Raw genomic sequence first — 13826 nt, 5'->3', positions numbered from 1 at the left:
TTTACATGCAAAGCATGGCCCTGTCACAGGAGAGGCTGCTACTGTCGGCACGGAGTGCCTATTTCACATTCTATAATCTAGAGCAGTGATTCTCAACTAGGGTGTACAGCACCCTGGGATGCCTTGAGATCCTTTCGTGGGTGCCATCGGGTGCCACGCAATATTAGCACTATTGGGTATGCAAACATGATTCACAAAACTAAAACAGAGATTTCAAATATGAATCCCTAGAGCTAAAACATTTTGCCCTGTTGTGGTCTTTCTGAGTTCTTTGCAACAGAAGAACTGCTCTATTACTTTTCTATAACCAAAACACAAGAGAAAACTAAGAGCTGTCATTTTCCGAGGGATGCCTTGAGTCTAATGAGGGTGCCTCGCATCTAGAAAGGTTGAAGCGGGAGGTGAAAACCACCCATCTAGAGGCTGATTCCTACCAACAGTCCTCTAAAACAGGCCAGATCTGGCCTGTGAATAGACTGGATCTGGCCATAGCAGCTCAGGGAAACAGCAGCATACTCCAGCACAGCAGCCGAGGCGGCACCCCAAAGGTCCTATTTCCTGCCACATTCGGTTTACTCTCTGCTCTAGGAAAGTTCTTTCACAAAACCTAACTTCTTGGGCTTGACTTAAGACAGGAGATTTCCCCCAAAAGAAGAAAGATGAACTGCAGTAAATATCTGTCCAAATACTTACCTTATTTTAAGTCTCTTCAGTCTCTGTTTTGCTGGTCTGCTACTCCCTTTTCCCCTGATAGTAGAATGGAGTTCTGCCATTGGCTTCATGGAGAGTGGAAGTGGGCCCCTAATTTAAAGAGCTGTTTAATCAAGACAGATTACCCACTGGAGTGACCCAGTTTAGAGGACTGTACTTTATTGTTGCACTTAAATATATCTGAATTTGAATACAGTACTAACAGGGAAGTCAAGACATATAATGTTATCATGGATATTATTAATAGGACCTAAATAGGCCTTAGCTTAAGCAGGTCCTAGTACAATCCAGCCCTGACTTGTTTCAGTTCCTAGTGCTACCCTAGAATAGATGGATAATGTCCAAGGCATAAATCCTAATTCAGTTTAATTCCCATATTCCCACAGATCTTAAATGGGAGGTAGGCACTAACCATAATGCATATCTTTAAACACCCCTCCCCCACAAATGCCAAATAACAGAATATAATTCACACATTTAATTGAGCGATTCTCCATTATTTCAGATACGTTAAAACTTCTACTTTAACCTTTTTTTGTTAGTTTAAACATTTGGATAAATTTAAAAGTTTTAATCAGCTCAGGCTCTCTTACTATTCAATCCGCTTATTATTCACTTTCAAATGGCCCTCTGACACCTATCAAATCTGATAGACTGAACAGCGATTTCTCTCAGCTGAATATAACACTTATACCACTTCACACATGATATTACTTTCCACATGTCTGATGGTTCTGGAAACAAGTAATCAAATTAATAGAACTATTTAACTTGCATTCATATCATAGCCACTTCTATAAATTACAGCCATGAGGGGCTGGTAAAATATTAGTTTTGCTTTATCTGGGGTAGGTGTTCATTTTCACAACTTTTTCCTTATTAAATCCAGCAGCTATTTTTTTTGTAAGTTTCTATGATTCGCACTGAAAGCGATCTCAGTAATCACTCATACTATTTGCTATTTACATTTGATTTTGTGAACAGGTCATATTCCTAGGATGAAAATTTTATGATGATTTAACAGTGAGACTGTAAATACTATCTATCTTGATATGAAGGCTTTAGGAAGTTAGAAAAAAATATAACTGGAGACAAATGCAACAACACACCTCTTCAGCAACAAGAGTTACTAGGAGAACATTAACTGTTCCTGCTCGCTACACTGGTTCCCCACAACATATCACAATAAGTTGCCAATCTCAGTATTTGTACCCATCTGGCTCAATGAAATTAGCCTCCACAAGGTTTATGCACTGTGGCCAGCACTGCTTGGGTGTTGTTCCAAAAGCAAAGCAATTTTTTTTTTTTACCATAAAAGCTCATTGTCCGTGTAAATAAAATAGGATAAAATAAAGAAAGCCCTATCACATCAGCCTAACTGTCCCTTCAGAAGGAAAGTAGAGAAAAAGCTGTGTGTGACAGACGTTTATATTTCTTAATACGTTTTTGGAAGACATTCAGATACCACAGCGATGGGTGTGGTGTGAAAACCTGAATAAAATGATATTTTAGCAATTTTAAGGGAACATTTTTAAATATCCACAGTGGATTTTGAATCTGGTAGTGATCAGTTGCCTCCTTGGGTGAAGAGAATCCCTGCTCAGAACTGAATGCAGCTTTCCAAGTTCAGTTAAACCAAAATTGTATACAGAAGAGATTATCAGGTTTGTGATGCAATGGCTTGGCATTTGCAACCCAAAATTATATGGTACCTTTTTGCAGCTGTGGAACATAGCAAATTAAGCCTAAGCGTGCAATCTATTTTCATCTTTAAGTCCTTCAGACTTACTTTTTCTGAAGTTTTTCTTCCACTTAAAGATTGTGCTTCAAATTATTTTCTCCTAGATTTATTGTCTTGCTGTTTTATAAGATGGAGTCTGTTTTTATAAACAAACTCCTGTCCACCTTTTTAAACTCTCTGGGTCTCTTTTTAGGATTTCATTTTCTAACCTGTGCGACTAATTCAGTATCCTCTGAATTTTGTAATTATGCTATATTCACACTTCTAATGTTTGAATTAGAAGTGTGAATATAGCATATATATTAATGATGTTTTTTTATAAGACCCTTTTTAATGCCAGTCCCTGGAGTACTCCCTTAAGGAAGCAATTTTATAGCTCTCAAAACATTTTGCAATGACACATAAATGTTAGTGGTCTCCATTTTAGAGATGAGAAAAGGAAGACACATGGAGCTATTCTTCTCTAAAGTTACAGTGAACATCACAAGCAGAATTGGGACATGGTGCATTAACCCACCTCTCTAGAGCCCTAATCCGATTAAACAACTGAATGGCATTGCATTTGTCCTTCAACTTGGTACATGTCTGTGTACAACCTTCAGCCAGTTTAACTGATGGAGTTAACTTTCCAGTTAACTTTTGTGAGATGCAGTATCAATATAATTACATATATTACCACCATTGGCAGGGAGTCAAAAGGAAACCATTGCCTCTTTGCATTATCACACAGAGGGACACATCTATTTCACAGGTGGTTTTTGGTTTCTTAGCCCATTCCATCTTCTGTTCTTCTCAACTGCCATTCCACTAGAGAGAGCCTGTGTTTCCTGTTAGTACTCCATGGAGATACAACCTCTTTGACAGTAGCCTCACTGGGGGCATCTATACATGTGCTTTAATGTTCAATAGCCTATTTTACTGTGCAGTAAAGCATCGCATAAAAAACTGTGATTACACTAATCCACAGTAAAATGGGCTACTGCACGTTGTGTCACTTAAAAGCTGTGTTCATTTGTTACTGCACATTAAGGCAGCCTATGCACATTTCTTTAGTGCCTCTGAGTGCCTGTACATGAGCACAGAGCCTGCTCTGATGCACTGTAATTACAGTACATTGGAGCAGACTCAAGTAATCGAGTCTGCTGGATCATGGTAATTACTGTGCTCCGGCAGCCTCCTGCATTTCATGTATCAGTGTTCCCATGCTTCAAAATGGCAGTTGGGGTACTTAAATTAAAGTTCATCAAACAAGGTTTAATTCAAGCTCCCTGCCACCATTTTGAAGTGCAGGAATGCTGATATATGAGACGCTGCAGCTCTTTACAGCAGCTCTTGGAGTCACAATTAAAGCACCCTTCCCTCCACCCCAGGAGCACATACAAAAGTGCCCTCACATTGGAGGTACTAAATTTAATACGTATTAGAAAAAGCACCTTAATGCATGTGTAGATGCTCCCACTGTGTCTTAGCTCTCATATAGGGTAGTCTAGAGAGGGAACAGAAAAGAGAAAGGGATGAGGCAGCAAGGTAGACTTCACACAGCCTTCCCAAGGAGGAAAAGTTTCCAGATCAAAATGTGTGGGACTCTACAGCCTTGGAAGCAGGTTGTGCTGCAAAGATCTAAGCAGACTGCCATACAGCAGTGAGACCTGGACTTGGCAAACATAAAGGACTATTTATGCATCACAGGAAGTCTGAGAAGGACAGCCAAGAAGTACATCGCTATGGAGATCAGAGTTGCTAGCTTTTTTTTGCCCCATTAGTTTATTACTTGGCCATCCTAGTTACTGTTCATAGAAGAAACTATGACCACATTTACTAATTGACAGATCTGACACTGCAGTTATTCAGCCCTCTTTCAGACCTGAACAACCCTGAATCATTTCACAGATGCCTGGCAGCAACCATGCATGTATTAATTGTTATCATGAGCAGTTACTTAATCCAGTTACCCATACATAAAGATGTGCCTACCATACTGACATGAGCAATTGCTCTTGCTCTGTCTCTTTGCTTCCACAGGCAGCTGCAGAAACAACCTGTGGCTTCTTTTACCTCAGAGGCCTCTGATCTATTTGGACACTCCTACTAGCCCTGTAATCCTTTAGCTAACTCCCTCCTTAAGCAATTCAAGAGGTCAAATGAAGATTGCTCACTGATCAATGTACTCTCCATTAATAGCAACATTCCAGAGTTGCCTCTGAATTGGGGTGCCTGTTTTTCTGAGTAGGATCTATGCATGCTGAAAATGTCTGAAAAGAATTGGGTACAAGAGGGTTCAAGTTAAGCATCCAAAAAACAGAAATGTTAAGGATTCATGCAGAATTCTATTTTACTTTACATGCCCAAATGGCAGTTTTCCAGCCACACAAGTGGCATTTTTAGCACTTAGGCACAGTTTGCAATTCTATTGTTCCTGCAGTGTGGGCACATTATCTCATTGAAAATAAAAGATAATGGTATCCGAATCTCCACTCTACACAGCTGCTACTACTTACTACTGGTATTCCATAGGCTGCACTAATATACTGCCCTACTGCTTCAGCAAGCTATTAGAGGCATCGTGTAGCAGAGATGGGAGAAGACTATGGTTATGGTTATAGACTCACTAACAATCTTCAGAAGAGCAGGGGAAATAGTCCCATTTTTCTGGCCAAATTTCAAGTGAGTAATTGTATTCTGCCCTCCCACCAAAATGTCTCTATAGTTTTACTTGGATAAGTGATTCACAGCCCATCACAAAAACTAAGGTATAATACTTTTTTTGTTGAATGGATGCCCTTATCTACATAAAGTATTGTTACATGGGGTGGGTGAAATGACCTATTATAGAATACATATACACACATGCACACCATCTATATGGAAATGACATCCATGTTTTAAGTGGTAAGGCCGTCAGACAAATGTATCATGCACTCTGACAGTTTACCCTGGCCTATGCCTAGTAATACACTTCACCCAAATTTTGTCTAAGATGCCAAACCCAAGAGCAACTTCAAACAGCTAAGACTTCTAAGAGGTGAGCAGGACAGTCTGGTCCAGGGGAAAACTTTCACTCAGTTGTAGGGCACAGGAGGTCAGAGTTGGAGATATTACTTCAGAAAACACACTTTGTGCCACTTCAAACAGACTGTGACATCTTTCAGACATTTTCTCAGAGCTGGCTGGGCTATTAAACTACTCTTGCAACAAGACCACCTCCTTTTCAGAAGCTGGAATGTAAGTAATGAGGCCTATCTTCCCAGTGCCCCTCAGAGACAGTTTTTTCTTTGGACTGCTGGACCACCAAGCTCTGTCTGTCCCATTAATATTAAATGAGAGAGTTTTCATTTCCCATTACACTTTAATTAACTAAAAATCTATAGGGAACAAAGCTGACCAGAAACCTTTTATAGCAAAGCCTTGGAAAGAGCATGGGCTCTATAGACTTCTTTCCTCCTGTCAGAACCTAGACAGCCAGTTCCCACTTGTATGAGTGTAACATGGGACTAGAGGATTATCCGTCACAATTAAATCATACTTCTTTGATAACAGTAATAGTGTTCCAGTATTAGAATTGATATACTAATGTAATTAGCTGCAAGTGTTACTTTTGTATGTCCATAAATCTCTTATTTCTTTTTTAATTATTTTACAATAACTCTCTGGGAAATTGGCATGCGAGGATGGGAGGCAATGGGAGCCTGCCATCCTTAAGAAGGGTTTTCAGCTGCTCCATTAGGTACTATGCGTATCTCACTCCTTATAGCATGACTCACCCAGGCTTGAGGTAATTAAGGTTCCTTGACATGTGATGGGAGGGGAGGAAATAATTTTGTCTGTCACTATCATCAGTTACATTCCCATGCATAAGTATCATATATGTTATATAAGCTATTTATTAGCAAATCAGGCTAATTACCTCTGCTCAACTTTTAATTGCCTATAGCAACCATCCATTTGGGAACAAAAAATTACCCTTACATTTCTTTTGTCAATCTTCCCCCCTAATACTCCAGCATACGTGTTGTCATTTATAAAGATACCCACAGAATGCTCAAAATCAAAACAGCAGCACTAATCAAAACAGCAAAACATTCCTGATAGCCAGAGAATGATTTTTCATTGATTGGCTGCACAGTGACCTATATGAACTGTGGTAATCTTCATTTACTAATGAGCAAAGAACAAACTGCTTCACAATACTACCCTCATGAATGGTACTTTTAGGGGCAAACAAAGAAGGTAAGCATTGGGCAGGCATGGAAACAAAATCACCTACTTTACCAGGCCTGTGTTTTTTACCCAAGTTGGCTGTGTTGAGTTAATGCACCTTTTTCCTACCATAATGAAGACAAGGCCTACCAAGTATACAACGCCATTAACAGGACCATGTGGAAAAGCCTGCAGAGCCTTTGTCCACACTGTGCCTATCTATAAGAACAATAAAGATTTATGAGTCTTTGTGGTTTCAGTCAGGTCCTTTTGTATTCACAGAAAAAAATAATTAAAAAATTTTGCTTAGCCTCTCATAAAAGAATATTAAACATAGATGGCCCCCTTAGTTTCTTTAACAGTGGTATACAGACACAAGTTCTACTGTAGATCTACCAAAAAATGAACAGTTGAACTTGGCCCAAAAATAGGAGCACTATTAGATCACAGAGGCTCTGCCAATACTCCATCTTTGCTTTTTGTAACAAGATGGAAAAAAAAGCAACCGTCTAGTACCCCATCCTATGGCCTGTTTTGCTGGATAATGGATTCTCAGGTATATTTTAATTATCTGATTAGGACTATTCCAGGTGTTCACTAGAGATTAAGAGTATTAGTAACCCTGCTTTGGTTATATGTGATTATATGTCAGAGGCTATCCCTGTGTTATTCACATGCACTATGGAACTCCTCCACACAGTTAATTAGATGTCATTTAAACATTTCTGGATTGAGTGGCGGAGAACATTGATAATTCAACATGAGCACTACCAGTTCTTCTGGATATGTTAGTGTTTTATCAGCTGTCAAGTTTCCAAATAAACTGTGACTAAACAGAAATGCTGCCAGTGAACCTGCCAAGAGAATTGGCTGAAGAACTGCTGATACTCCTACCCCTTTAAGTGAGAAAAGATGCACAGTTGCATTTTTAGGTAAGGAAATACTAAGGAATTTTAAAGACCTATTATGCCTCAGTCTCTGCACTGTCTTTAATCTCCATAATCAGGAAAACCATGACATGCTGGAAATAACCCTCTAATACAACCCCTCCTGCATTTGAACTATTAACTAAGGTATTGTTTCTGCCTAAATTAGACTATATACTCATTCATGGAAAGCGCTTACGTTGTAGATGTAAAAAAATAAAAAAAAGACCAAAAAAGCCACCTACCATGCATAGTTAAGGCACATGCAAAATAAATCATAACAATAAACATTTAGGTGCTTCACATTGTAATTAGATTGGGCCTACTCAGATTGAATGCTAATTCTTTTTTATTTTCACATGCAAACCCTACTATCCCAAATAAAAGTCTACCACTTTTCCAGGTCTGTATTGATAGGTAACTAGGAGGAAAGTTTTGTTCAGAACTTTTGCGTATAAAATACAGGAAAATCACATCCATCCTACTAAGACCTGAAAATCTCTGGCAACTGAAAAATATGCCTGTGGCAGGGCACTGTTGGTGCCTGCCACTTTAAGAACTGAGCAAGTAGCCAGCAGGTGCTTGATAGCAGCAGCCATTTTAGATCTTTGGCTAACTATATAAACATAGCATTATGCTGCTGGCAGCCCAGTGAAATGGCCTAGCTGTAAGGCTGCTTGGAACATCCTGGAGGTAAGGGCAGGAGCTGTAGGGGATAGTTTGGAGGCTCCTGGTCCTGGCCATGACCTAAAACTGCACCCTGCCAGGAGTGGGTGGCCTTCTGGGGCTCTCAGTGGTGCGGGAACCCCCAGGAAATACCAGGCCAGTTACCACCCCAGTGAAAGGTGGGTTGGGGCACCTTAATAACCCTAGCTCCCACAACCGGATGGGTTACCCTCTTGTAGGGTCTGGAAGGTAGGCCCGAGAGAGAGAGTAGGGCTATAAACTCAGAAACCTGCCTTGAAATCCCCCGACTGGTCAATGCTGGGGTCAGAACCAGAAGGGTCAAAGGGCCAGGGGCCTGCCATGAGGGATGCCCAGAGCTGAGGGCCTGGGGTTCCAACTGGCCTGGAGGTGAAGTCAGGGCCAAAGGTCCTGGGGGGACCACACCCATAATGGGGAACAGCTCTGGGAGCTAGGTAGCCTAGAATGAAGGCAGAGGGATCCAGGTGAGGTTCAGACTGGAGGATTCTGGGACCCAGAGTGGGGTGGGTGATGTTGACAACAGTGGATGCCATCTGTGAGACTTGGGCTGTGGTATAGGGGAGGAACATAGCTGCATTCCTGGCATCGGGGCAAGAAATGGGCAGCCTCCCACCTAATTAAGATCATTAATTAGATAACAACAAGGTATGGCAGAAAAGAAGGCAGGTGGCCCAGAAACAGGTGGGCGGGCCAAAGGCAAATTGGCCCCGAGAAGGCCCCCCCTGTTACAATGCCGAAAGTAGAAGCAAGGCACCCTTTAAAGAAGGGTTCCACAAATATTTGGTCTGTTAAGTAGAAGTCCATTTGACTTTACAGATACTTGGTTGACCTTCTTGGGGTGGTATAGTTACTGATTGTCTGAACTTGTGGAATCCTTTATCCTACATTCATTTAATATTTGGGAAAAGGGGGCCCAAAGGTTTAAATATAGACCCTTTTCTCCTCTGTCACAGCTAACCTGGAGGATTTATTGAATATTATAAACTGTAGCTGCATTCAAATGCAGGAAACCATGAGCCATTCACAAGTACTCTATGCAACAGTGCCGCTTGCCCTCCATAGGCTAGACTCAATCCATTTTTGATATTTCTGTGATATCATGCTAATCAATAATTACAGCTAAAGCAGAGCCATAAAAAATACTACTGAAGTGACCCCCCCACACACACACACACCCTAACTGACATTGAAACAATAGCATATGACTAGGATACGGGCAGATCTTTCAGCTCTACTCTCTCTAAGGTGCTACTTCACAATGTTAAACCTATAAAACTCAATCATACTCTAGCCTGGGAGAAAGATTCACAGAAAACTCTGGAGGAGTCAATTTATTTGGAACTTAACTGGACATATTTCAATCTTGATTGGACATCTTGAGACACAACATAAATTTTTATATAGGTTATTTGATTCTCACACCTCATAAATTAAATAGAATGATCCCTGATATATCTAATGCCTGGTGGTAAAACTGCAGAAATATAGGAAGGATAGATTTCTGGTACATTTGTTTCTAGTGCCCTCCAGTTAGGCCCTTCCAGGGATTGGTTAAGGATGATTTGAAGTGGGGAACAGGCTCCAGTGACAGTGGAGATAAGGCTTTGAATCCTGAGCAATCTACAAGAGAAGGTGAGCTTGCTAGGCTCAACCTACTCTCCATTTCTTCACATGATAAAGCTTTTACACTGCATCGAAGCTGTGTTCAAGAAAGTAAGCTGGTCAGGATGGACTGAAATGCATAAGCAAGAATGGCTTATATTAACAGAGTAGGATACTCAATAATAGAGTAGGATAAATACTTTTATTCAAATGTTTTCACCATTTTTCAGTTCCAGAATTACCCACCAATAGATCATAACATATAATAAAATATTTGTTTTGTAAATCAATCAATACAAATGATAATTTAGTTTTTATTAGCAGATACTTTCTGATTCATATCTCAAGAACTATATATTGTAGATTTTACAATTGAATATACAGTTGTTGTTTAGCCCCTTAAGTCACATGCTGCTGTTTTTTCACTCCTTACTGTATAACTTACAACTACTGTACACAGCATGAATTGCAAATTTTACAATCATATATACAATTCAGAATTTGATCCATGTTGATTAGTTACATAATTCATTCAGTCAAGGAACAAAAATAATACCAAGAGACTTTCAGTATGCACCTGGCCAACACAGAGTGAATTGCAGATTATATATTAAATTGTAAGATTTGCAATTTGTGCTTTGCTAATTGTGCAAATTGCAATTCAATTATTAAAGATGCAACTGAAGTTTGCTTTCAGCAAATTCCTAAGTTGAATGCTTATATTTTTATATTTCTACAACTAAATCTCAACTATTTCCCTGCAGCAAACACTGTTAAAATTCACCAGTAGCATGATCATTTGTATTTTTCCCCTTTTCAGGAGGAGATGATTACACAATAGCTGCCTACCTTAGCTTCTTCAGCAAAACTTTCACTAAAAAAAATAATACTACACAAAAGAAATGTCTAGAAGCCCTAGATCCTGACTATCAAGTGTCACAGGGGCACTCTGGTGCCCTGTGACTATGATGAGAGAACAGGTGTTCGTCGCCACAGCAACTGCAGCGGGTCAGCTGACCAGAAGGGGGCCGGGCTTGGCCTTTATAAACAGCCCAGGCTGAAGCCTGGCTGACAGTTCCCTTCTGGCAGCCCAAGGAACCAGAGCCCTGCAGATGAGTTGAGCAGAGCAGCCCGAGCACCCAAGTGGCTGCACCATGGTATGGGGCGAGAGAACCCTGACTGGAAGGTTTGGCAGGAAAGCCAGGTGGGCCTAGATTGTATGTTATAGCCAGGAGACTTATTGTTGTGTTACAGCCAGTTGGCTTATGGTTCTGTTTAGTTATGGTTACACTGGAGGACCGGGTGAGGCTGTAGGGGTAAAGGAGGCCTCATTAGGAGCTCCCCAGTAAAGTGGGGTGCTCCCAGTGCTGGAGAGGGTGCTGCACTTTGGGGGTGTCCCGACCCCAACCTAGAGAGATAGTATTGGGAAAATTCAGTAGGGCTCCACAGTGGTGGAGGCCCCGGTGCCAGCCGGGCACTGTAGTTTAGGGGTGCAGTACCCCAACCCTGAGAAGGGGAACAGATGATTTTGGAGGGGCCAGGCACAGCTAAGGCCACCTGAGCCCCAATTGCTAAGAGCACTTGTGTGGGCACCAGCCAAACGCCCGGAGGGTGTTCATGTTAAGACCCAGGAGGCATACATGAATTGAAACCCAGGGTGAGGTGCTGTTATAAAGACGAGCCTGGGGAGGGTGAGTGCACGGAGAGACAGGACCCCGGGGAGCACTGTCTGTATGCGGAGGAGCCCCAGCGAGGGGCAAGCATATTGAGCGGGCCTAAGAGGGGCAGACATATTGAGCAGGCCCGAGAGGACTAACAAGTAGGGGCGCCAGTCAGGGCGCCGGTTGCATGACAAGCCTAGGGGCGCCAGTCAGGGCGCAGAAAGCAGAGGGGCACTGGTTGCATGACAAGCCCAGGAGCGCCAGTTAGGGTGCAGGAAGGAAACTGACCAGACAACGTCCGGTACATCGGCGAGGCTTGGGGCATGCTACAGGGGAGGTTGGAGGCACACATAGCCCATAAGGCTGGGGTGCACCTGTCACTCCATATAGAACAGAGGACAGGATTAACATAGCACCGTGTCCAAGGGGACAGAGGGCAGCCTCCTTTATAAAATTTAGACAACATCAAAGACGTGGCAGGAGAGAAAAAGGGTGCTGAATTGCCTACTTGGCATGGTAGGGGGCGTTAGGGAGATCACGGCCGCTCCTAGGTCCCCACGCCGTGACATCAAGTTTACTGTTAGAGGAAAATTAATATAGGCTGTGACATAAATTTAGGACTCTATAGGCCATCTATACAAGATGCACTTTAATTTAGGCTAATATGCAATAATGCATTACAGGTCAGCATCTACATGTGCGCACTCATTATGTGCATTAAACCAAGCTAACTGCACCTAAACTTGATACCTACAAATTCAGGTATCAAATTTAGGCAATATTAGTTAATGTGTATTAACTCATGTGTAGACACAACCCAACACTAACTTCAGTGCCAGGTCTGCCCTGCCACTAAGGGCACTTCCAAATGAGCATGATTGTGCAGTATGTGGTACCATGAATGTGTTCGATAACAGAGTAGGATAAATCCTGCAGATTTTTTTTTTTTTTGACTCCTAAATATTCAGGGTTCAAAAAAAATAAAAAGCAGAAAAAAACCCCCAGAGCCACGCTGAGGCTGCTGAGCAGGTCCCGCCCAGCAGGATCACCATGGCTGCAGCTTCAGAAGCCCCCAGGATCCTAGGTAAGGCTGCTGGAGACAGCACAGTGCTGGTCCCAGACTCCCCTACCATCCCTGGGGTAACTTGCCAAAGTGCACATTGCATCTGTGTTCCCCAGGGACAAGTAACTGTGGTGCAAGGTGCGCCGCTACTAGTTGTCCCCAGGGAACCAAATGTCCATGCATGTCTGGATGCACCTTAGAGGGCCAGCCTGAGCCCATCCTCAGGGAACATCCAGGGGTTGGGATGCTGGGCACACTTCCTGGGGCCCTGTGCCCTAGGCCCTTCCCCCACAGCCCCCCACTCTGGGCTTGAAGACCCAAAATATTGTAAATCATTTCCCCTTTTACATAGTTTTCCCCTTGCTTATAGTTTCCCACTTGTAAGTGGGTTTTTTATTGTTGGTGGGTGGGGAGGGTGGTGGAGGGGCTCTGTTGGTTGAGTGGGGAGAAAGAAGGGAAGAGGGAAGGTGTAGGTGTTATGAGGGTAATAACATTTTTTTTGTTCGTTTGTTTCACCCATATGCATGTCCTGAGAGTGGTGCTGGGGGTGGTCAGGGGTGTTTGGGTGGTGAGGCAGGTGGACTAAAGTGGGGAGCACAAAAAGAGGGGGTCAGCTCCCCCTGATGGCCAAAGGGGGACATGGCAGGGCTGCAAGGCCCTGGGACTAATTTTAGTCTGAAGTCTCTGCATGTGTAGACACCTGCCAAAAATTGCTTAATGCCATTAGCTTGATACACATTAAATTTAGTCATGCTTTAATGCACATTTAAACACGCCCTATATTACTTCCAGTCTACACTGAAACATGCATTGTGAAAATGAGAAGACTTGTGCACAAAGATCAAAACTGGAATATGGCATATGTGTAGGAAACAAATGTAGTTATCATCTGTAACTGTGACATCATACTGAGGATCCCTCAACAGGAACGTACACATCACAGATGCTTTTGCTTTTTCGTTGTCATTCTTTCACTGTTTCTCTTTCTTCTCTTACTTACCCTTGTTTGAACCATCTTTCTTCCTTCATTTCCTTCCCCATGATGTAACTTATTTCCTAACTATTTTTAAGGCAGAATGTGATCATTTGGGGAAAGAGATTGACTTTTATTAGTAGACGTTTTGGATGGGGAATCCAGGAAAAAGATGACAAAGTTGAGATGGAAATACAAAGCGCCCGAGCGAGGGACTAACAATCGAGGGGTGGGGGAGAGGAGGGGA

The sequence above is a fragment of the Crocodylus porosus genome, unplaced genomic scaffold (assembly GCF_001723895.1).
Source record: "Crocodylus porosus isolate Cpor-Errol unplaced genomic scaffold, CroPor_comp1, whole genome shotgun sequence".
In the NCBI taxonomy this organism is placed as follows: domain Eukaryota; kingdom Metazoa; phylum Chordata; order Crocodylia; family Crocodylidae; genus Crocodylus; species Crocodylus porosus.
This window is presented reverse-complemented; position numbering follows the sequence as displayed.